Below are 22783 nucleotides of genomic sequence, written 5' to 3' on the forward strand. Positions count from 1 at the left end.
ATCGTCTTTGGGTCAGGACTATAACCTTCTCATAATGCAGGTTTCATTAGGGTAAGGTCTATTATTGCAAAGAATTACAGAAATAATGGGAGTGGGTGTATTCAGCAAGAAATAACAAATGAGGGTCTTTCCTAGATAAGAGAATCTGTTTGCTGGCTGCAGTGTGATAGCAGGCCCCTATAGTGTATGTAAATTGATAGGGTCAACTTCTCTTGGTGTATGCAATGCACAGTGTACAAGAATTAATTTCCGTATCATTCTGGAGAATGGCAGGAGGAGGGCTTCCAATTATCACTCATCATTGGATACACCCAAGCTGAACCACAGAGCCAGTATATGAAATAGACTGCAAGGAGACACGTGAAATGGGTGAAACACTCATAGTATAGTGCACACAAGCCATTATGCACTTAATGTTTTCTGTTATTTATATGGCCTGTAGCAGAAACAATAGCTGCCTTTGCACATTGCTTAGGCGTGCTTTTGAAGACTATGCTTTCAAATATTATTTGTAACAAAAATTTGCGCATCACTTGCAAATCTTCACCATTCTTGTAAATATATGTGAACTTGGTTTTTACAGAAGTTGGTAAGGTAAGCTTTACACTGTCTTTATTTTACAGTGGGAGGATGATCTTTATGACAGTTAAAGAATGTGCTCTTCAAAAGCACCTAAACTTCAGAACCTCAAATATTTTAAATATGGAAGATTGATGTTCATATATCTTTGAGGTTCTGGAAGCACAAAGTTAATGCAGCATTAATTATCTTGCATACCATAAGTGGCCTGATAATTTTATATTCAGCAGCTTGCCCAACTCCTGACCCACCAGCCCAGGTTCTGGTAGCCATTAGAGTATGCAGTTCCCTCCAAAGTGAATCACTACCTTCTCCAGGTGCATGTAGCCCTGATGTGAATGGGGATGCAAAGGCAAAGCCTCTCCCTTTTCCAGACAAATGGTACCATTGCGGGGGTAGGGTGGGAAGGCATGATCTCCTTCATGTAGCTTATGCCATCGCCCAGCTCCTTATGGTATCTGCCTGGGGTTGAGGGGCCACATTGCCCTGATGAGGACTCTGGGATGAGGGCTACTGAGCCCTATTTACAGCATTGAGTCTGTGACTGTTACATGTTTCAGAAGCCTCTGAGCACAGGGTTTACAGCCTGTTGTGAAAATACTAAGGGTAAATTTAATTATAATTTAGTAGGGCTTCCTGCTGAATTCCTTGTATTACCCTTCTTCTTTGTCCTCATGGAATGTCACTGCTTAGTAATTATCTGTAGTGTTCGTTAATGCTGCCTCCGAGCATGTTGGTGTCATTGGCAAACTGGCTGAGGGTGCACTCAATCCCACTGTCCATGTTGCCGACAAAGATACTGAAGAGCACTGGTGCCAATACCGATCCCGAAGGAACCCTGAAGAATATCAAGCCATTGACCACACCTCTTTGAGTGTGACAAGTCAGCCAGTTCCTTACCCACCAGCTGGTCCATCTGTCAAATCCATGCCTCTCCAGTTTAAAGACAAGGATGTTGTGTGGGACAATGCCAAATGCTTTTCAAATCCAGGTAGATGACATCAGTAGCTCCTTCCTTATCTGTCAATGGTATAACCCTGTCTTAGAAGGCCATCAAATTTGTCAGGCACGATTTACCCTTAGTGAAGCCATGTTGGCTGTCACTGATCACCTTCTCATTTTCCTTGTGCTTTAGCACAGTTTCCAGTGCTCCATGATCTTGCCAGACACAGAGGTGAGTCTGGATGGCCTGTAGTTTCCCAGGTCTTCCTTATTTCCCTTTCTGTAAATGGGGGTTATGTTTCCCCTTTTCCAGTCAGTGGCAACTTCACTGGACTACCATGACTTCTCAAAAATGATGGATAGTGGCTTAGTTACTTCATCTGCCAGTTCCCTCAGGACCCACGGATGAATCTTATGAAGTCCCATGGACTTGTGCACCTTCAGGTTCCTCAGACGGTTGCAAACCTGTTCTTCTCCTACAACGGGCAGTTCTTCATTCTCCCAGCCCCTGCCTTTGCTTTCTGCTACTTGGGTGGTGTGGCTGGAGCACTTGCCAGTGAAGGCTGAGGCAAAAAAGTCACTGAGTACCTCAGCCTTCTCCATGTCCCAGGTAACCAGGTCTCTGGTTTCCTTCCGGAGAGGGCCCACATTTTCCCTAGTTTTCCTTTTGTCACCAACGTGCCTGTAGAAGCTGTTCGTGTTGCCCTTGATGTCCCTGGCCAGATTTAATTCTATCAGGGCTTTAGCTTTCCTAACCTGATCCCTGGCTGCTCAGACAATTTCTCTGTATTCCTCCCAGGCTACCTGTCCTTGCTTAGACTCTCTGTAGGATTCCTTTTTGTGTTTGAGTTTGTCCAGGAGCAACTTATTCATTCATGCAGGCCTCCTGGTGGTTTTGCCTGACTTGCTCTGCTGGGATGCATCACTCCTGACTTTGGAGGAGGTGATCCTTGAATATTAACCAGGTTTCTTGGTTCCTTCTTCCCTCCAGGACCCTATCCCATGGTACTCTACCAAGCAGATCCCTGAAGATGCCAAAGTCTGCTCTCCTGAAGTCCAGGGTAGTGAACTTGCTGTGCACCTCCCTCACTGCCCTAAGGATCCTGAACTCCACCATTTCATAGTCACTGCAGCCAAGGCTGCCCTTGAGCTTCATATTCCCCACCAGCCCCTCTGGTCTGGTGAGAACAAAGTCCAGCACAGCACCTGTCCTCAGTGGTTCCTCTATCACTTGGAGAAGGAAGCTGTCATCAAAGCATTCCAGGAGCCTCCTGGATTGTTTATGTCTTGCTGTGTTGTCCCTTCAACAGATATCAGAGTGATTGAAGTCCCCTATGAGAACCAGGGTTTGTGAATGTGGGGCTGCTCCTATATGTCTGTGGAGGGTCTCATCTTCCTGGTCTACCTGGTGAGGCAGCCTGTATCAGACTATAGTGTCACCTGTCCCTGCCCTTTCTTTAATCCTGACCCATAAGCTCTTGGCTAGCTCCTCATCCATCCCCAGATGGTGCTCCATGGTCTCCAGCTGGGCATTGGCATAGAGGGGGCCACCCCCTCCTCGTCTCCCCTGCCTGTCCTTCCTGAAAAGCCTGTATCCTCCCATTCCAACACTCCAGTCATAGGAGCCATCCCACCATGTCTCCATGGTGCTGATAAGATTGTAGCCCTGTAGGTGTGTACACAACTCTAACTCCTTTTGTTTATTCCCCATGCTACGTGCATTTACATAGAGGCATTTAAGTTGGACTCCTGATGAATCTGACTTCTTGACTGGACTGACTGGAATTCCTTTGTGCTGCTCTTCAGGTGCTCTCCTGCTGACCTGTGATCCCTCTCCAGGCTCTGGGTATCTCTTTCTGGCATTGGCATCAAACTGGTAGGCATGGAATGGGTTGAGGTTGCCCTGCCCTGGCAACTTTAATTAAAGCCCTTTTCACTAGTTTGGCAAGCCTATGACTGAAGATTGTCTTTATATTCTGTGACAGATGGGCCTCATCATCCCCCAGCAGACCAGGTTTTTCAAGGTGGGTCCCATGGTCTAAGTAGCCAAACTCCAGGCTGTGGTACCAACCAGTCCTGTAACCATTTGTTGATTCACCAGATTTGACTGGCCCTTTCAAACCCCTTCCCTTTGGCCAGGAGGACTGATGAAAAAACTGCCTGCACTCCAAGAGTCCCTTACCACTGCTCCCAGGGCTCTGTAATCCTTCTTGATGCCCCTCAGACTGCTCCTGGCTGTATTACTGGTGCCCACGTGAAACAACAGCAGCAGATGATACTCAGTGGACTGTATGAGGCTTGGTAGTGACATCCCCGATATGGGTGCCCAGTAAGCAGCACATCTCTCTAGAGAGTGTGTCAGGTGGGCAGATGAGTGCCTCTGTACCTCTCAGAAGAGAGTCACCTACTACAATCACCCATCGCCTTTCCTTAGTTGCTCTGGTTGTTACACAGGGAGCAGACCAGGCTGCCTTACTCAGCTCCAGTGTCTCTGCTGATGTGATGAGTCTTTCCTCTTCAGTCTGCAGAGAGGTGTAGCGGTTCTGCAAGGGTACCTCAGGCTTTGAGGGAAGTCTTCTCCTCCTCCAGGTCCTTGCTGTTGCAGCTTCCATTCTTTGGCATTATTGGCCCAGAGTGGGTCAGACCAAAAGCCCATCTAGCTAATGTCCTGTCCCTGGCAGTGATCTGTATGGGTCTAAGGAAGAGAAAATAAGAGAGAGGAAGGACAATGTGCTGTCTCATTAGGAAATACTGCTACCATATGGTGGACTGACTTAGGGACTTGCTGTGTCAGAGGTGCTATCTTTGGCCTTAATAGCCTTGACTGATCTTTTTTCTAAAAAATTGCCTAGTTATTGTTTTGTGTGAAGTGTGACTTAGTGGGATGTATGTGAAGGCTTGGTCTCTGTGGAAAAGAAAGTACTTACACATTGTAAAAGGCTTTGTTTCCTGGGATATACGCACAAAAGGCCAACACAGGAGTCAGGTGAGGTGTCTTCTGTGAACTTCTTCTGGACATGGTCCATTTAGGTGGTGGCATTGGTAGCAGAGGACAGGGCATGTAACTGATGGCCCTGACTTCAGTGCAGACAGATCCTTTGCAGGATGCAGTTACTAAGGTGAAACACATGTATAAATTTAGATTCCTTGGGTGGTTGATATTTGGCTTTTCACAGTGATGGCAAAAGGCATATCCTCTATTGCACCACCATCCATCTGCTAAGAATCAGGTCTCTCATTTGATACCTGGTGCATTACAGCACCTTGGTGAACTAGCTGAAAGGATGCTCTTAATCTCCCAAAACAAGGTATTCTCCCAGTCTTGGAAAGAGCTGAAGTTTTAAAGATTAAATGTGAGTGAATAAATATTTGAAAAGCAAAGCAGTTTAAGGACTTAGAAATGTTAAGTTCAGCAAATAAAAATACCTTTCTATAATAGAGCTTTATGCAACATCTGTATATGACACTACCTATATTCATATTTATAGCATAGCTGTAATGATGCATAATGATAATTTAGTTTTCTCTCACCAATATATGCATGTAGTTTACACAACTGTGGTTTTTTGCAACAGATAAAAGAAATGGCCCTGTCATGACAAATTTCTTACTGAAGCCCAAACTTAACAGCATTTAAAGCAAGCAATATTTAAATATACACTTAATTCTGAATGCATTTTGCTGCTTCTTGACTTCAGTAAAATTAATTGCATGCTTAAAATTAGAAATGTACTTAAGTATCTGGTTGAATTTGTGCCTCAGTTGTTAATTTTCCAGTTAATTGTTTTCAATCTTCAATATGAGGCCAAAACAAACAGCAGATTTTTCTCATCAAATGTGATAAATTAAGTGAAATTTAATGATGTGATCCTAGTGGTTCAGAGCAGCATTCTTCAGAGTTTTTGATAAAGCAAAATCTAAGACACACCTGACATTTGCAGTTCTTTTAAAACTGATAATTATCGGAAAATTACTTACTAAAACCACCTTAGCTATAAATGCAGCAAAAGTAGCTAAATACACTGGTTTAGAAAGCTTCATATAACTTAATCCTGGCATCTTTTTATAACATCCTAAAATATGTCGCAACATGGAGTCAAGGTTTTCTTTTCTTAAAACCCTATTATGAAGTAAGTTAATTTCACTTTAAAGTCGGAGGCCTTACCTACCCAGCTGCATTACCACTCCTCTGACAGCCCTATTCAGCTAGGCCCCGCTGATATGTTGTAGAGATTTGAAAGTAAAGAATTGCAAGAAGTGCAATTTAATCCCAAAGTCATTACCTAAATGCTGAGATAGGATGGGGATTACCACCAATGTAAATGAGATATGAGACAGCCAATGGATTAGGAGACCCTTTCTTTAGGATGACTTCAGCAAATAGGCTAAGATAACGAAATCTTTATAATTACATGGAGCTACACTGGTCAATTCTGACTTTTAAATACTGAGGCGCTGGAGAAAAGGAAAAAAACCCGTACATATGTTATTCTGTGCAATATTAAGTAATTCCTTTCTAATTCTACACAATCAATAGAAGAACATCATGCCAAATGAAAAGATGAGGGCTGCCTACATGTCCTTTTGTGATTGGTATCATTCCATCATTTTTGGTAATATCATTTCCAAATTAAATTTTATGGTCCATTACATACTAGCTCAAACACTTTTCTAATGGAATCTTAAATGGAACTGACTTGCTTTGCGTGGGGTTTGTCTCTCAGTTAAGATGTTATTTAGTTCTAATTATCAGATAATGAACTCAGGAAATTTAATTTTTAATATTTATATGTCAAAAGTCCATTGTACTTTGGTTAAAGGCTTTAAATTAAAAATTAACATGGACAGAATACTAATTGAATATTTTCCCTATCTATAAGAGTGAGAAATGAGTTACATAGTTCCCCCATTAGCTTGTTACACTGCAACTGTTTACTTAAAAACTTAATTTAGTCTTCAGAAATAAATCACAAATAAGGAGATCCAGGAAAAAGAACCTGAGAAGCTTTAGGTAGACACACTGAAGTGCATATCAATATATGCATTTTCTCAGCTTCATATTGATAAAGTATTGCTCAGGTGCATATGCATATTTACTGCATATGCAAATGTCTGTGCACCTACACAGTTTCCAGATCATAGTGGTTGTTTTTAAGGGTGTTCTCTCCATTTACACTTTCTTTGCTCACTTTTACTCCTCCTTTCCTTCTTAACAAAGAATGTAAACCCTTTTTTAATTATTTCACATTTCAGAGCAAGCTGTCTCAGGAGAATAACTGCAGAAATGAGAAAAGGATATTTCTTTGGACTTCAGAGTTTCAACAGGTGCCTGCCCAGTTGTATGTCCTTAAGTTGCCTCTCTGATCTTTCTGTTGTGGTTACTGGGTTGCACTGGAACTGAGGAAAACTGGGTTCAATTCTTTCCTCTGCTATCTATTTGGGTGACATGGGCTAAGTCCTCTGAAGTGTGAGAGTGAGAAAGGACTGTTTCCATACTTCGCTATTGTAATAGACCCTGGTGACTGAGCTAAAGTATCTGCAAAGCGTGTATGACGTGCATGGAGAGTGACCTTCTTCAGAACAGATGCACACCAGAGAGCATGCAGCCTGTGTTAGATGGCAGAAAGCACAGAGACCGAAGGTGGGTGTTAATCCTGCCTACATCAGTGTTTCGGTCCTTTTATTCCCTTTTCTAAAGAAGGACTAGTCTGGACTTGACCTTTTCCTAAGCTTTCAATTTCTTCCCAAAAAAGGGAGCAGGGGCAAGACACTTTAAGAATTATTTTTACTCAGAACTGGAGCAGGTACCAACTCCCCTTGTTTTGCAGAGTGGCTCAGTGATTAGGGCTTTAGCTCCAGGCTTCAGCTCTGGGCTGAAGAGTAGGGTGTTTTGGATCTCACCAAATAAACAGTTTGGGCATATTATATCAAGACTGTTTAGTTTAATATTGATAAACAGGTCTCAGAGGAGACTGGTCAGCTGAATCTCTGCCTTCATACGTGTCTTACTTAGGCACTGTGTAGTCCCTCTTTGCTGCTTAAAGCTTAACCTAGGCAGAGTCCTGAGACCTGTGAACTCCTGACAGCTGAGCACATTCAACAAGCTCAAGCGTGTGCCGTACAAGAACAAGGTGAGAGAGCTGGATTTGTTCATCTGAGAGGAGAGAGGGCTGAACAGGGATATTATTGCTGATTTCAGCTACCTAATGAGGGCTGTAGGGAAGACAGAGTCAGACTCTTGTCAGAGGTGTGCAGAGAAAGGACGAAAGGCAACAGACACAAGTAGTAGCAAGAAAACTTTCAATTAGATATAAGGTTCACAATGATGGTGATAAAAACCTGTGACAGGTTTCCCTGAACAACCCACTCAAACTTCAAAGCCAGCCCTGCTTTGAGCAAGGAGTTGGACCAGGTGTCCCTCGAAGGTCCCTTTCCAAGCAAGGTTGCTCTGCAATTCAGTTATCTGGGTCCTAAAAGCTGGCCTGAACTTTTTAATCAGTGGGATGTAGACAAGTATCAGCAAAAGATACTTTTTAAAACTCACTTGCAAGAAAACTAGAGGCAAATAAGATACTTTTAAAAACTCACTTGCAAGAAAACTAGAGGTAAATAAGATTTTCCAATGTTATTTACCTAGATATGTATATCTAAAGTGGATCTGGTATTGTTGCCATGACACGATATATGAGTGCAGATGATGTATCACTTTCCTTTAAAGAGACTGTCATTTATGTGTCAATCATGATTAGATTCCCATCCGATCTCTCTGTAGCTCTGATTTACCAAACCAGGTTTGTGAGCTTCTGTCAAAGAAACAAACTCAAGCCAAACAATTCTTCTCCACTTCCTCCTCCTGACATGATCAACAGGAGAAAACTGCTCAGTCAGATTTTGCTGTCAGATTCTCCGGGTGTGTTTATGATTACTCCAGTTTCTTTACTAGAGTTAGCTTTGACTCACAGCCCTGGAAATGGGATTGCAGGTTTCACGTGCATGGGCTTTGAAAATAAATTGCTATTGGAAGAGATAATTTTGCAAAAGGTGCTTTCCACTGGTTGAATCTAGAGTCTGTTTTCTCATGTGGTTTTGGAACATGCCAACCTTCAAGCCATTCATCAAGTCTGAGACCTTCATCCATCTTTCTTTCTTTTGGAAACATGCATTCAAGTAGCCAGCCCTTAGCCTGTGAGTTCCTTTGCATTTTCAGAGCTTTCTGGGAACTTCCTCAAGACCCTGAAAGGAGGGAATCTGCCATCTTTTCTGATACCTTCACTGCAAAAGCAAATGGCATAATTCATGGACTGACACTCACCTACTCTGCAAGTCAGTGCACCTATGGGGCACCCAAGCTCTGGACACACAAGAATTTATAATCAATAGACTCCACCTGAAAGGCCACGGTTTTGATTGACCAGAAGTTGTATTAGAGGAAGTCCAGGATTTTTATTGACTCATTTTCTGCTTCAGACCTCACAACCTGCATGATCCCTTCTTCTGTTAGTAAAAGCAGGAGGCTTGGCAGAAAGGCAGACAAGCTAAAGAGGTAAACCTCTTGGCTTACAAATTTCCATGCATACAATACGCTGTGTTGTTACAGGTGCTGGGCTGGGTTTTGTGGGAAGCAGACACTGCTGGACCATGCATTACCTGCTGACAAGGAAGGACAACATCGTTTAGCAGATTAACCGTTATATTCCTTACAGAAAACAATGTTTAGGGTTATATACATACACTGCAATAAACTAGGATCATAACAAGGGTCAAATAGTGTGACATCTGCTCAGAAGCTGTCAGCAAAGCAGGGGGACCATCTGGTCATGGTGAGACAGGCAGTGGGGTCTGGTGTGCCTCTCCCATCGCACAATACGGTGTTGCACTGGTTACTGGGAAATCATGGTTTGGAGAATGTCTTTACCAAAACAGTAGCTGCAGCAGGGAGTATGAAGGGATTTTAACTGATGTCCAGGCAGCAAAACATGACTCACGATAGGTCTGACACCATCTTCACTATAGCCTTGGCTCCACAAACTTGTGCCACATGCTTTTCTTTCCTACCAACCCTCTCAGAAACTTATCCAGAATTTGCAAGGTGTTCTGGGATGCAAGGAGTTATGCACTATAAATCAGTTGTACATATTATCATCAGCTGCTGAAAAAAGCATAGAAATGGGAGGGGCCATGGGGAAACAATTGTAGTATATGTTAATTATGTTTAGTTAGCTTGTGCTCACTGCTCAGAAGCACATCACCCTGAATCAATTAATACTGGAAGAATGCAGAAGCATGAAAAAGGCACAACCTATTATCTCTGCTCTTGAAGGCTGCAGTCTGATTTCCTCTTATTCTTCCACTAGGCAAATTTCTTACATCTAATTTCTTTCCAAAGTAAATAAAGAAAATTTCTTGAGACATATGTTACCTGTGGACATGTAGTTCATTGTTTTTTTAAATTGAGTGCATATGCATACATGGGTGGGTGTGTTTCTGATGAAGCTGGTGTAATAGAGTTTTCACATTCATTTTTGCTTTTTAATTGAGTAGTAAATTAATTTGATTAATAAAAAGCCTGGGTAGGTCCTGAATGTGAATTAAAGGCAGGCTAAGCGTATAAATATAATATCTTTCAAACTAGTAATTTTGCAAAGCTGCTTCTAATTTTTCATTTCCTTTTATTTCCTTAGGGCTGCAGTGGTGAGACTAGAGTAGTTGCGTGCTGTTCTTAAATGTTTATTTCCCTTCTCAATGACTATTTGAGTCATTGCCAACAAGGATATCTTGCAATAATTTTGTGCTATTCTTACTCTCTTTTAATATTATATTGTACTCTTCCTGAGCATCTCTAATACTGCGTGACTGAAATGACTTCTCTTTAAGTAATACATGGCAAATATCAGATACCTGAATTGAACAGTTTAGCCATGTCGACCTCTTTTTTCCACCTTTAGAGAGATCTGTTTCTTTTACTACTTCACTGCTATTTTCCTGTTCTTTTAATACTTTCATTATCTTGACTCCACAGCACTTCAGTTGAACCTAGGGAGTCTCAAGACCTTGGGAGCAGGACCCAACTGTATTATTTTTTGGTGATGGGTAAGTAAGAGACTTTCTTCTCAAAAGCTTGGTTTGGGAGGAGCAATGAGACAGGAAATCTAAAACAAGAACAGGAAAATGATGATTGATTGGGATATCAAGTTGAGGAGCATACATGGAATATACTTCGGTCTTTGTCTATGAAAGCACCTGTGTGAAACCTTGTTTCTTTATTTGCTGTTTTAATATAAAGCATTATTGATCCTTGTTGCATTGATCTTTTGATCTAGTATCTCTTAAAACTTCACTTCTCCAATTTGTGGTGTACACTGGAAAACCTGCATCTCTATGAGAGCCCTTCTGTGTGCAGCAATACACTGCAGTCACTCCAGGGCCAAGATATATGATTTAACAAACCAACAAATTATCTTTCCATTTCCAACTGATTTAAAAACAATTGCCTTACTGTTGCTTTAGAGGAGGGTGGGTCTTTCACTGTCACAAGGTCACTTTGCAAGTTTTAATTGCTGGGTGCTGTTCTGTCCTTTCATGGCTTTCTAAGTGATAAATAGCTCATCGGTTCAAAAGCTAGTCTATATAAACAAGCTTATCTCTGCCCATAGTCTTTAGTGAAAAATGAGTTGTGAGTATCATTGTTAATCATGGTAATTGTTAATGTTAAGAGGGCTGGTATTATGAGTTTTCCTATTAGGTTTTCAATTCGTTATATAAAATGAGCAATCTACTAGCCATCTATAGCATTCTAATTTTAATTATCTAGTGGTTGCATTTCAGACCACCCTTTCTTTACTGAGATTAACAAAACCGTAAATGCAGTAACCAGTGTCTTTTGATGTAATTGGGTGAAGTCTGTTGTAATGTTCAGTGTGCAATTGTATCATTAAAGATCAACTCGTCACACCATGATGTGCTTCCTTTTAGGAATCACTCTCTATTGGTTTTCATTTAGCTTACCTAATGCAGGCAATTTTACCCAAGTTTGTTCAGCTCTGTATTAAAAATACCCATATTTCACATGTGTAAAATATAGGGTATACAAGGGAAAAAAAGATAACAAGGGAAGACTTCAAGACTAGTCAAGCCTTGAGTCTGTGAAGAAGTTAATGTATGAAAGACAAAAGGACAGAGGAACTACAGATTTAAAATCCGCACTAAAACTTCATACAACTCCTTAGGCAACCAGCAGTAGTGTTGAAAAGAATTATGGGCTACAGTATTCAGACAGCAGCTCCTAAAAATTCATCACACTTCATGCATGTCTGCTTCAGCTTTGTAGGATGACGCACATATGAATGTATCTTCTCTCCATTATTTGAGACACAAGTATTCATTACAGCAGCATTGTGCCCATTTAAATGAATCAAGAAGGAGAGCTGCTTTGAATATATCTGTTTGCGTCAGTGATGCAGGCTAAAGTGTCTGGCATCTCCCATTTTCTGGCTTTACATCTACATTATATATTATACCATAATAAAGTCCTACTTATGGAAATGCAAAAGGTGCAAAAAGTGGCACTTACAGATGTTTATTTTAGAATAATTTCTTTGATCTCTAAAATAAACACAAGGTTTCTGGTGGTCCCATATTTCTGCTGGAAAGCAGGTGGAAGGGTTAAAAAGGGTACAGAAAGGAATATATTATGGAATTTCCCAGAGGGAACTAGTATTTTTAAGAAATTCTTCTACACAAACACACATGAATCTATTTATCATGGGAGGAAAGAGAAAAACACGTGGGAGCTGGACATCACACCACAGGCAGTGGCACTGGGGCAGGGAGAAGTTTATGGATGTTCCCAGTGTGCCTTGCTGTTACAAACCGCCAGGAAGGGTTCCCAGATGTGAATATATTTACGCAGCTTTTCTAATAGTACTAAATGTTCTGGTACAGGTGAGCTGTTAACTATCTTTGCTATTTGTACAGGTTGAGTTACGATTGACTTAGTCATCAGAAGTCTGGTTCGACTTTGATGTTTTCAAAATGTTGAAAGCTAAACAGTATTCTTTGTTTGTGCATTAATATAAGGTGTTTCGCTCGGGGCTGCACATCTTTATTTGTCTTGGCTAGATTTAGCCATAAAATATATCTATCCTTTGTTCTCAATGCTGAATTAATTCCTTTAGCTCATAGAATAAGGAGTCTCAAACTGTGACTAGGGTCCTTTAGTGTTCTGTTTATTTATTATCATTTTGTCACAGTAAAAATCATCTTCATTCATTATGAAGAAATTCAAGCAACAATCCAGAAATTTAAAGATGCTCTGCATTTTGCACCACCCCTTACTTGGTGTGTTCTGTTTTACAGGCTGCAGGGTAAGCTGAGTCTTATTTGTACACATGAGGATACGGGTAGGTGTAAGGGCAGCAGTGATTGCAGCTGGCCATAAAGAACTTGGTTCCCCTAACGACCTCACTTTAACACTGGAGAAAGTCTAAAGAAGACAGTAGGATTACTCCTGACTTATTATAGTCTAACAAGAATCAACTCACCTATTTTTAATGTTGTTGGTAGATGTTCAATACATCCATTTAATACTCTAAGCATGACCTCCGGTGAGAAGTTCATTAGCTGCGTACTGAAATAAGGCCTGACCCTTGGCAGAATGGAAAAGGACTTGGTGGCATGCAGCTCCCATCAGTCCCAGAGTGCTTGTCAAGGTTATGAGTTAAAGACTCACAGTGTAGTGACTACATAAGCATCTATATGAGAGGGGAGAGGTTACAAACAGGCTCTGGATGTCAGATCCCTGTTACAAAGAGTGGAAGTATTGGCCACGATGCAAGAGTAATTGCCCTTTGCTTTTCAAGAAGGATGTGGAAATCTGTCTGCTGTAATAGATGTTCCCTCCTGAAACACGTTTCAAAATCTTAATGAACTTATTTATGTATCTCCAGGTATAACTTCTACTGCTCTGCAGGTGCAGGTGGAGCTATGCAAGTAGTTAATTAAATAGTGAGACAGTCCTGTATATATTGCATGTAGGCCATATACAGAAAGGCCATATGAAACCTAGGAAGTAACTCATGATGTGTCCACCACATCCTAGGCATAACCACCAGCCTATTCTTCTGCCAGATTGCTGCTGCACAGTTCCTTTTGCAGACAACTAACTGCACGAACATGGACCGTACTGCATGCAGTGCATTTCATGTTTGTACAGTTAGTTGTTCTTTACGTGCAGCAAATTTGGGTGATAAAGATAATTTTGTTCGTGGTACAGATGACCATAACTCTTTCAGGGCACACTCAGTAAGAAACTAACATGATCTGATTCTGGTAAGCTTATTTGATTTTAGATCAACTGTACCTCTTTCAAAACTGCACCTCTCTCTCCTCTGATTTAAAGGAGGTTTGGGTTTTTTAGCTGTAGTGATGGCCTGTTTTTGCTGGGCTGAAGTCTCAGAAGGCCATGGTTTAGGACATATACTTTTTGACACAAAGTGCTGTAATATTTTCTCAGTGGGGTAGGTGGGCATGTAAAAATGTTTCTGTCCAACAGAACAGAGAGCACTAGGAGACCTTTTAGCTCACTAAATCAAATCTTCACCCTGGGCCCCACGCCATGTGATCTCCTGCCATGTGATATTGAGCTGTGTTTTACAGGCAGTTGGCTTCACTGGCTCAGTTTGTCCCATGAGGTTTAGAGTAGCTTTCTGACATGTCAAGATTTTCTTCTGATGTCCAACCAGTGAATGTCCAGCAAACATATCTCATCTCGGTCTTATACTACCACCCTGCAAACAACAAATTCCTTTAGTCTCTTTTTCTTTCCTTTGATCAACCTGACAGGAAGGATGTTGGAATTTGTCTGTCCTGGGTAAGATTGCACACAAACCTTCATTTATGTGGTATGATATCTTGTAGGCCACATGCTAGGGACTGTAGGCATTCCTGCTTCAAGCCAAACAACTGATGATGGAAGAAGAGCATCTCTCATAGAGGCCATCCAAACAAAAGGACCTGCAGAAGAGCTGAAGGTCATGACATTCAGCATGGGAGCGCAAGACTACTATGATGATAGGTAATCTCAACACAATTTCTCCCTGAAGTCCTGCTTGGGGCTCGATTCAAGTATGTGACATCTTTTCCAAAGCTTTTGTCAATGTACTTTTTGCAAGAAATTGTTGACATCTAACTCTTATTAGCTATGTACACACTCCCAGGTCTAACTCTTCCTGAATCATGCTGAACGTCTCATGTCAGGATAGAAGTCTGTGTCAGAACTCAGCCCCTCCTGGCTCTTTGTCCTCTGCCCAAACCTTTCAGCCTGTCATTCATTACAGACCTCTGATTGAAAATAAAGTCAAAGCCATGTGACCCAGGAGTCTGGTCACAACCAAGCTTTGTAGTTCCAGCCTCTAAGTTATAGAATGTGCCGGATAGGTAATAGAATGGAAATGAAGTAATATTTCAATATTTTCATGCTGCCTGCATTACAATTATGATGTTAATTAATTATCTGCCTGGCAGTTAACACAGTGCAGAGGCATGGCTGTGGTCGACTTCCTGCTGTTCTGCTAGCAGTGAGTAATTAACCTCTCCTCTTCCCTGGGATTCTCTACAAGATGATCAGCGTGTTGATGATATAATTATTATTAATTCAGTTTCTGTGTTTCGTTGACATTGTTAATTACTTGTCGGTAATCAGCTAATGTTTAATCTTCCTTGCTGGATAGCTTCTTAAAAGGCTGCTTGAAATGGTTCAGAGAGGCTTCCCAGCACATTCTCACTCCTCGTTGCATCAAGTGTTGGACAGACCACTATTCAGAATAAATTATTATCTAAATTCTACGAAGAGTCAACTGAAATTGGGGAATTTTGGGATCAAATTAAATTGCTGTTTTCACTGTTATAAGCAAGAATATGTAAACCTATTGTCAATAAAGCAGGGAAACAAGTGGGATCCCTTTTGGTGCCAACTTTAAAAATTGATCTCACTTACAGAATTGTCAATATCACTTAAAGACCAAAATTTAATTTAGTGCTGGTTTTTGTTTTTCGAGGATTAGTGATTTTCCTGCAAGTAACTGTTTATGCATTATTATTTTCAATAAAAGTAAGAAATCTCTGTCCTAGTATCTTGACCAACTGTGGAAGCATGTGGGTATTGTATGCTATGTTAAACTTTCCTTAGCAAAAATACTTTTAGCACAGATTTTAAAGGAAATGCCAAAAGCTTTCCTTTTGTTTTCGGAAAGCATTGCCTAAATGTGTATATCTTAAAATCAGATTAGACCAGTTCTGTTTCCCACTTCAGTAAACAGAGTAGAAAGTTTGAAAAAATGTTTTCCTAAAATAAAAGTCAGTGTTATTTTTTTGGCAACTGGTTATATCCACCAACATTACTAGTTCATTTGGCTTTAAATTCCTGGGTTAACATTTATCAGAATACCAAGACAACATCAGATTATTGGGGTAGAGCAGCAAACAAATAATTGTATTGTGTGCTCTTTTGAGACTGCATCTGCCCTGGCCTTTCTAGGTAAAATATGTAGCTTAAAACCAGAATGACATTAAGACCAGAAATTCTGATATCTGGCAGAACTGGGCTTAAACTTATTTATGGGATGGAAAGTTTTTGAGAAAGAGCAGTCAAAGGAAGACTTTGAATGAAAAGAAGGTGGTATTTGATGAAGAAGGAGATCATACATTTTTCTCCACCTGGTACTGGTAAGGTCCAAGTGGTAAAATGGTACTCAGTTTGCAGTATTTTATTTCAAGAAATGGACTGAAAGTTCAGAGAACAAGAATAATGTATGACTACATGGTCCATAAGGTAAGAGTTAATTAATTGGTGTTTTCAGCCTGAAGCAGAGAAGGTTGAAGTTCATGATAACAGTCTTATATTTCTTAGGCATCTGCAAAGAGAGTTCTCTCCTGGCAGTGTCTCTGCAGGCTAAAATACAAAGAAATAGGATAATGCTGCAGCCAGAGACTAGGATTAGATGTTAGGAAAGTCTCCTTTTTTTTTTTTTTTTTTTTTTTTTTTCACTGCCAGGAGTTTAATTAGCCTAAGGAAAATGGAAGCAAATGAGTTGAGGAGCATGAATGAGGAAGAGGAAAAAAGAAGGGATAAACACAACTGAGCAGAAGTCCTGCAAGTAAAGGGAGATGTATCTGAGGTGATGAGGGGACACTTAGCAGAGAGAGTGGTGGGATGAGGAGCAGTTGTGAAAGGGGATCCCGTAAGGGCAACAATGGTGGGGAAAGCAATAGTGCAGTCAAGCAGGTTGAGAATAAAGAAGCAGTTTGGGAAACCATAAAGCAGATGTGTTTAGAGGAGAAAAGCAATTAAATGCAAGGTATTAATAACTTTTATTTCAATAAAAACTTTTATTTCAACTGGAGTGGCACAGCAGAGGTTGTAAGCAGCTAAATGGAGATCCTTCCAATGTCATTTTAAAGCTGCCTTAGTCTTAATTGCTTTGCTTTGCAAGAATTTAATGCCAAAAAACCTGCTACCTTTTGCCTGAGATTATCTTCAAGTTTTGCTTTGAACCTGGAGTTCGGGAAACTTGAAGCAAAACTCAGCTGATGCCTGTACTTCATACCTTACTTTGGACTGAAAGCCTGCAAACTTCTTCTGCTTTATGCTGATGTTTTTTTGTGGAACCACAGTCTCTCCTCTGTCAACTAGAAAATTTTGTATGTATTCCAACCCCCAAAGAGCTTAAACTCACATGAAACTGGGGTCCAAGAAGTGTCATAAATCTCAGAAAATGTAATCACTCTTTTTTTCTGGAAGTTTCAGCCTCACTTTTAAACTTAAACAGCCAAAGAATAAATGTTCGCTTTTCCTTGCAAAGCATGTGGCAAAGCCTAATCTCACCAAGTTAACTAGCAGGATTGTGTAACAGAGTGCCACACTCGAAGGGGAAATGGAACATTTTTTATTTTCTAAGTTTCACATAAAGGTAATATAAATGAGCATGCAGATTGTGGAATGGTTCATATTTTACGTATTCAAGCTCTGGTAATAGGTGGGAACAATATGAATTGTACTTATGTACCAAACGAGGTCTAGTTACACAGCCTGCCTTTGATAACACCCCTCATTTTGTAAGCTATATGACATGTCAATTTACTGTTTTCATTTTAGAGACTGAGAATGTTGGATTGAAGCTTCAAGATCAAAACAAAGGTTAAAACAAAAGAACTGTTGATTTCTTTTTTCCCAAGTGTAAATATTCTAACGTATCGGAGGGTGATACCCTGTATTATCTGGAAACAGGGACTCCTGTTGTACATTCCTTTTACAGAGGGAGCATGGTTCAGTTGTTATAGTATTTGTCTTGAAGGTGGATGGCAGAGGTTTAATTCCTCATACTGCTACAGATGTTGTGTATGACCTTGGGAAAATCATTCAGACCCAGATCCTCAACAGTACTTGGGTGCCTTGTGTTTGCAGGGCTGACATGATCTGACAAAGTCTGAATTTTGAATGTTTCTGTTTAATGAACTATTTGCAAACACCTTCATGCAGGCAAAGCACAAGCTATTAGGTCATCCACTATCTCTGGGCTTCAGCTACATCTTTGGATATTATTTATTCACTGCTTGCTATGGATGCTGTCTAATAAGTCAGGTAAGTCACACACTGTATCTCTTTTCTTGTGTGATGACAGATTCCACCATGAATATTGAATACTGTTTTTGAGATGGGAGTATAAAAACTGGCAATCAGCTGTTATCCCAAGTCTTTCTGTAGGTGCAAAAGCATTTTCAGATCAGATTTCTAACCCAAAATGACTAAAACTAGGGTTATGCAAGAAGCCACTTGGGTGACAGTCAAAAATACGTGAAGGGAGTTTTGCAGTGTTTCTCTTTGTGGTGCAGAAGGCAGTGCAGGGTGGTACAAGCTGACTGAAAGTGAGAGGCAGCAACCCATCAGGAGCCAAAATCCTGCTTTTACCCAGAACAGTGTAAATCCGGCACTGCCCCAAGAAGTCAAGGGCTTTCCTTCAGATCTGCAAGTGGTTGGCTGGAAGCAGGAACTTTACTGGCTTTATGTGGAAAAAAATTGGGACCAGCTTTGGTTGTTGCACAGAGTTCACACCAGAGGCAGCGACTATCATTCTGAAGTTCAGAACAGTCTCTGTCTTCTTGTATACTCAGAGCTGCCCACTTTCAGGGTTTGGCCAAAGAACTGAAAGTGATGTAGCTGAAGTTTGCATTCTCTTAAAACTGCCTGCTTGCCCCCCTTCAGCTTTATGAAATTATCAGGGTGCTTAACATGCAAAAGAATAAGATTTGACATTATATTTATTCCTGCATAGTGAATTCAAGGTCAATATGAGCTATTACCAATTGCTTCCTGAGTATATTACTGGAATAACTCTCTTCGAAGACCAATACAATAGATTTCCCACAAACAAGCTCCAGAAGTAGTTTTTACAAAATTCAGTTCCTCCTAATTAAATGAAGAACTCTCTGGGAATTTAAAACCCATTTTATCTCATTTACACAATATAATGGCAGATGGTAATACCACACCCCACACCCCCCCCGCCCCCCGTCAATAAAAATGTACTGAAGTTTCAGCAGAGGAGCCTTTTTTTTTCTTAAAAAAAATCTAGTTCTGATATGGTCTGTGTTTGGTAACACAAGTAGAATATCCTACCAGTAGGAAATGACACTTTACAGAAGTTTTTGAAATGTCTCTTGTTCTAAGTTATAACCTTAGGAATGAGTCGTTGAGAGTCAGTCTGTACATGTGACCCTCTATTACTGCATCTGGAGCCACCTTACCCAGTTTTTCACAGAAAGGGTCTCTATCACTCTCTCTTCACTCCAGTCTACACTACAAGAAGTTTGCTGCTCTGTTTGTGTGCGCTTATACCATCATAACTCATGGTGCACCCCAGGGGATATGCAGTACTCTATCAGTATAACTGCATCTACAGTGGGGCTTTGGGTACAAAAAAAAAAGGAGATTTTTTTTTATATTGTTGAAGATTTCTAGTGTAGATTGTCTGGCTCACTTTTGGTGCAACCTTATAATATTATTGCTAATATTTCCTGTAGGTGCATAGTGCCATGGCTGCATGGGTGTATAGGAAAGCACAGGTCACACCATGGATGCCTGGCATACACGTGAGCTGGATTCAGGATCTTCCCTGAAGCCAAAGGAGTGATGAATAGGTGTGAAAGCATCTCTGTTGACTTCATTCAGATCATCTGAGGAATTATTTACTGTATTCAAACCAATTAGGCTGAGATGCTGTTATTTCTCTAGGACATTGCAAAAGCAACTCCTAGAAAGAGTGGAGTCAGATATCACCATAGATATCTGCTGGCTTTAGAACTGTTATTGGTTCTGATCATACATATCTAAAATAAAGTGTTTGAATCTCAGAGTCCAGGATGTTTGCAGAGCTGGTAGCTGAAACAACTTTATGTGTTGTATGTATACGTACATGTTGTAGGGAAATCATGACATTTAGCATAGTTGAAATAAGTATGGGATGGTATGTTACCTATGTTAGATGAGAAGTTTTTTTTGATAGAAATACTTAAAACCTATCAATGCATCATGAAGCATATCCTGCTTTGAGCTGCACACTGGTACATTGATTACCAGCTATTATGAACATTTTTGACTGCTGAAGCAGAAATAATATTCAAAGTAGGAACAAGGGACTGGAGAAGATCAGCTGGGTCGCTCACTCCTCTGCTCACATGGGCACACTGGATTGCCCCTATAATTGATCACAATTTGGTTGCAACCACTTAAGTTTCCTGTTCCCAACTCCCCTATGGAAACTCATTTAATGGAGAGGTATTCTTGAACTTCATCACTTCACTAATTCGAAACCTGCTTATCATTTCCAGATAAAAATTATGGTTGATTAGTTTATATCCATGTATTCTGAGCCATGGTAATTTCTGAGCTTAAGTGGTTCTCTTCCTTCTGTGGTGTGACCCTAATGAAATTTGCATTACGCTGTTCTTACATAATTGCTCTTTCCATTTCTTCAGAGCAATGGAAATTAGAGTCTTCAGGTTTTAATTTTGTTTTATTTTTGGGTGGTAACTAGTCAGACTGTGCTGGCTTCTAGAGCATTAAACGGGGTTTAACATGTCATATGAATATGTATTAAATGTTATGAACAAAATGAAGTGGTTAAAGGGAAAAACTAGCTCAACCTTGTTAGATCTGGATACTAAGTATGGGCTTTTTTATTTATGGGAGAAGCAGGAAGAATGGGAAGATTTCAGCTGAAAAGGTGCTACAGTAGAACTTCTGAAAGAAGATTTGATGGAAAATAAGGTAGGGAACATCTTCATCTTTTTCCATGTGTATGTCACCTGCACAGTACCAAGAGTGCGGGAGAAGCATGATGTCTTTGGAGGAGAAGTTGATAATGGCTTAGACTGATGGCTAAAAAAAAAGAAGGGGTGGTATTGCAATAGGGCACTAGACATCTTTGACAGAGACTGCTAAATAAAATAAGCCTTTGAAGTAAAAATGTTGCTGTTGGTTATGAGTGGAAGGGAAAGGAGTAACTATCATCAGACAGCAGGTCTTCCTAATGGGCAGTGGCCAAGACGAAGGCAAAAAGAGCATGGAATAGCCAGGTGAAGAGACAACAAGGCTTGGATGAGAGTTTTAGCTGGATGGAAAGCCTGAAAGATAGACACATGTGAAAAACAGGAAATGTTCAGATATTGCCTGAGCACCTGTCTGCAAGTGCATGGACTAAATCCATGGTCTGACCTTGCTTTTGTGGCTGGAGGGAGGCAAGGGGGATTGAATCAGGTTCAGTTCTGTTCTCTCATCTGCAGATGCAATGGGCTGGGTGTGCGCTGTGGTCAAGGCAGGAAACTTTTTTAAAAAAGTTTAAAGCTTGTTTAATTCCCATTACAAAAGAAGAAAAAACAATGAAATGTAAGGTGCATTAATTATTGGCTGCAGGCATTTAAAGAGAGCTCTCAGAGATTTCATCTGCTCAGCTGCAAAATAGGTTAAGATTATTATTCCCATCTCACAAGTGGGGTCTGAACCTCAAGGTCACACAATATGTCAGCAACAGAGTCAAATAAAAAAATATCCAGCAAGCTCTTGCTCTAACTGCAAGACAGTACTGCCACACTCAATAATAGCATATAGACAGTATACTGTAAATTTGTGTGAAAAGAATCTGTGGTTTTATTACTTCAATAATCTCAAAATCTAATTCTAATTTTGCTGGCATGGTGTTAGTGCTATGAATCTATCTCATCCAAGTCGGTTTCTTTTCAGTTTTTCAATCTGGCTTGTCTAGGGAGACGGGGTGACATTTCTTCTTGTTTTGTTCTTTCTGTATTTCTTTTACCTCTGTCACAACCCTCTAAAACAATACTTTAGAAAATGACAGAGAAGCAGTGTTTGTAAAATGTCATGATCACAAACAATCAGAGTGATTGCATGCTACATTTATCGTACATCAATGTCCCCTGCCATCAGTTGCTTCTTGAAACTATAGAAGTCCATGAAGTGAAGCGGGGCTTGCTCTTGCAATGAGTTGCCCTAACAACTTTTTGCAGTCCCTTGTTTTAGGTGTAGAGCTGAGTTAATTATTTACATCCTGTATCAACAACTCTGACTTTTTAATTCAGCAAGTTGTTAGCAGTTGTTTGCAAATATTCATTACACATTTTTGTTGAGCCTTATCCCCTGCTTTGACAATTCATTACTGAGTTTGTCTGAGCCATGTGACGTGATTTTCTTTCTGATTCTAGACTGGGTGTACTGGTTTTTTTTAAAATGGAAGAATAATGAATTGCTGAATTTGAAGACAAAATTTCAGCTAATTTGCTGTTGGTTTCACAAATTAGCTGTGTCAGTCAGAATCTGTGAGAATAACAAACAGCAAATCTCCCAAATCAATCGGACTGCTTACTTTCACTTGCAGAAATACAAACAAATCCATCAAAATATGCCATCTGTTCAAGCATTTTAGAATAGCTGGTGTCTACGACCCACAGCTTTTGTTCATTACCTGAAACACCCATGAGCCAGGCCAGCTGTAAGTCCTTTCTAAGCTTTCCATTGCATTTTTAAGGCAAAGGAGCAAGGAATAAAGGAAATGGCAGCTTAAATATGTGGTGATGCTTCTCCTTGTGGCATCTTAAATATGTGGTGATGCATATCCTTGTGATACAATATACATATAGTCTTTATATTGCCCCACAGGCACATTTGATTTTAGAAACAAATGAAAAGGTTGAT

The sequence above is a fragment of the Falco peregrinus genome, chromosome 2 (assembly GCF_023634155.1).
Source record: "Falco peregrinus isolate bFalPer1 chromosome 2, bFalPer1.pri, whole genome shotgun sequence".
In the NCBI taxonomy this organism is placed as follows: domain Eukaryota; kingdom Metazoa; phylum Chordata; class Aves; order Falconiformes; family Falconidae; genus Falco; species Falco peregrinus.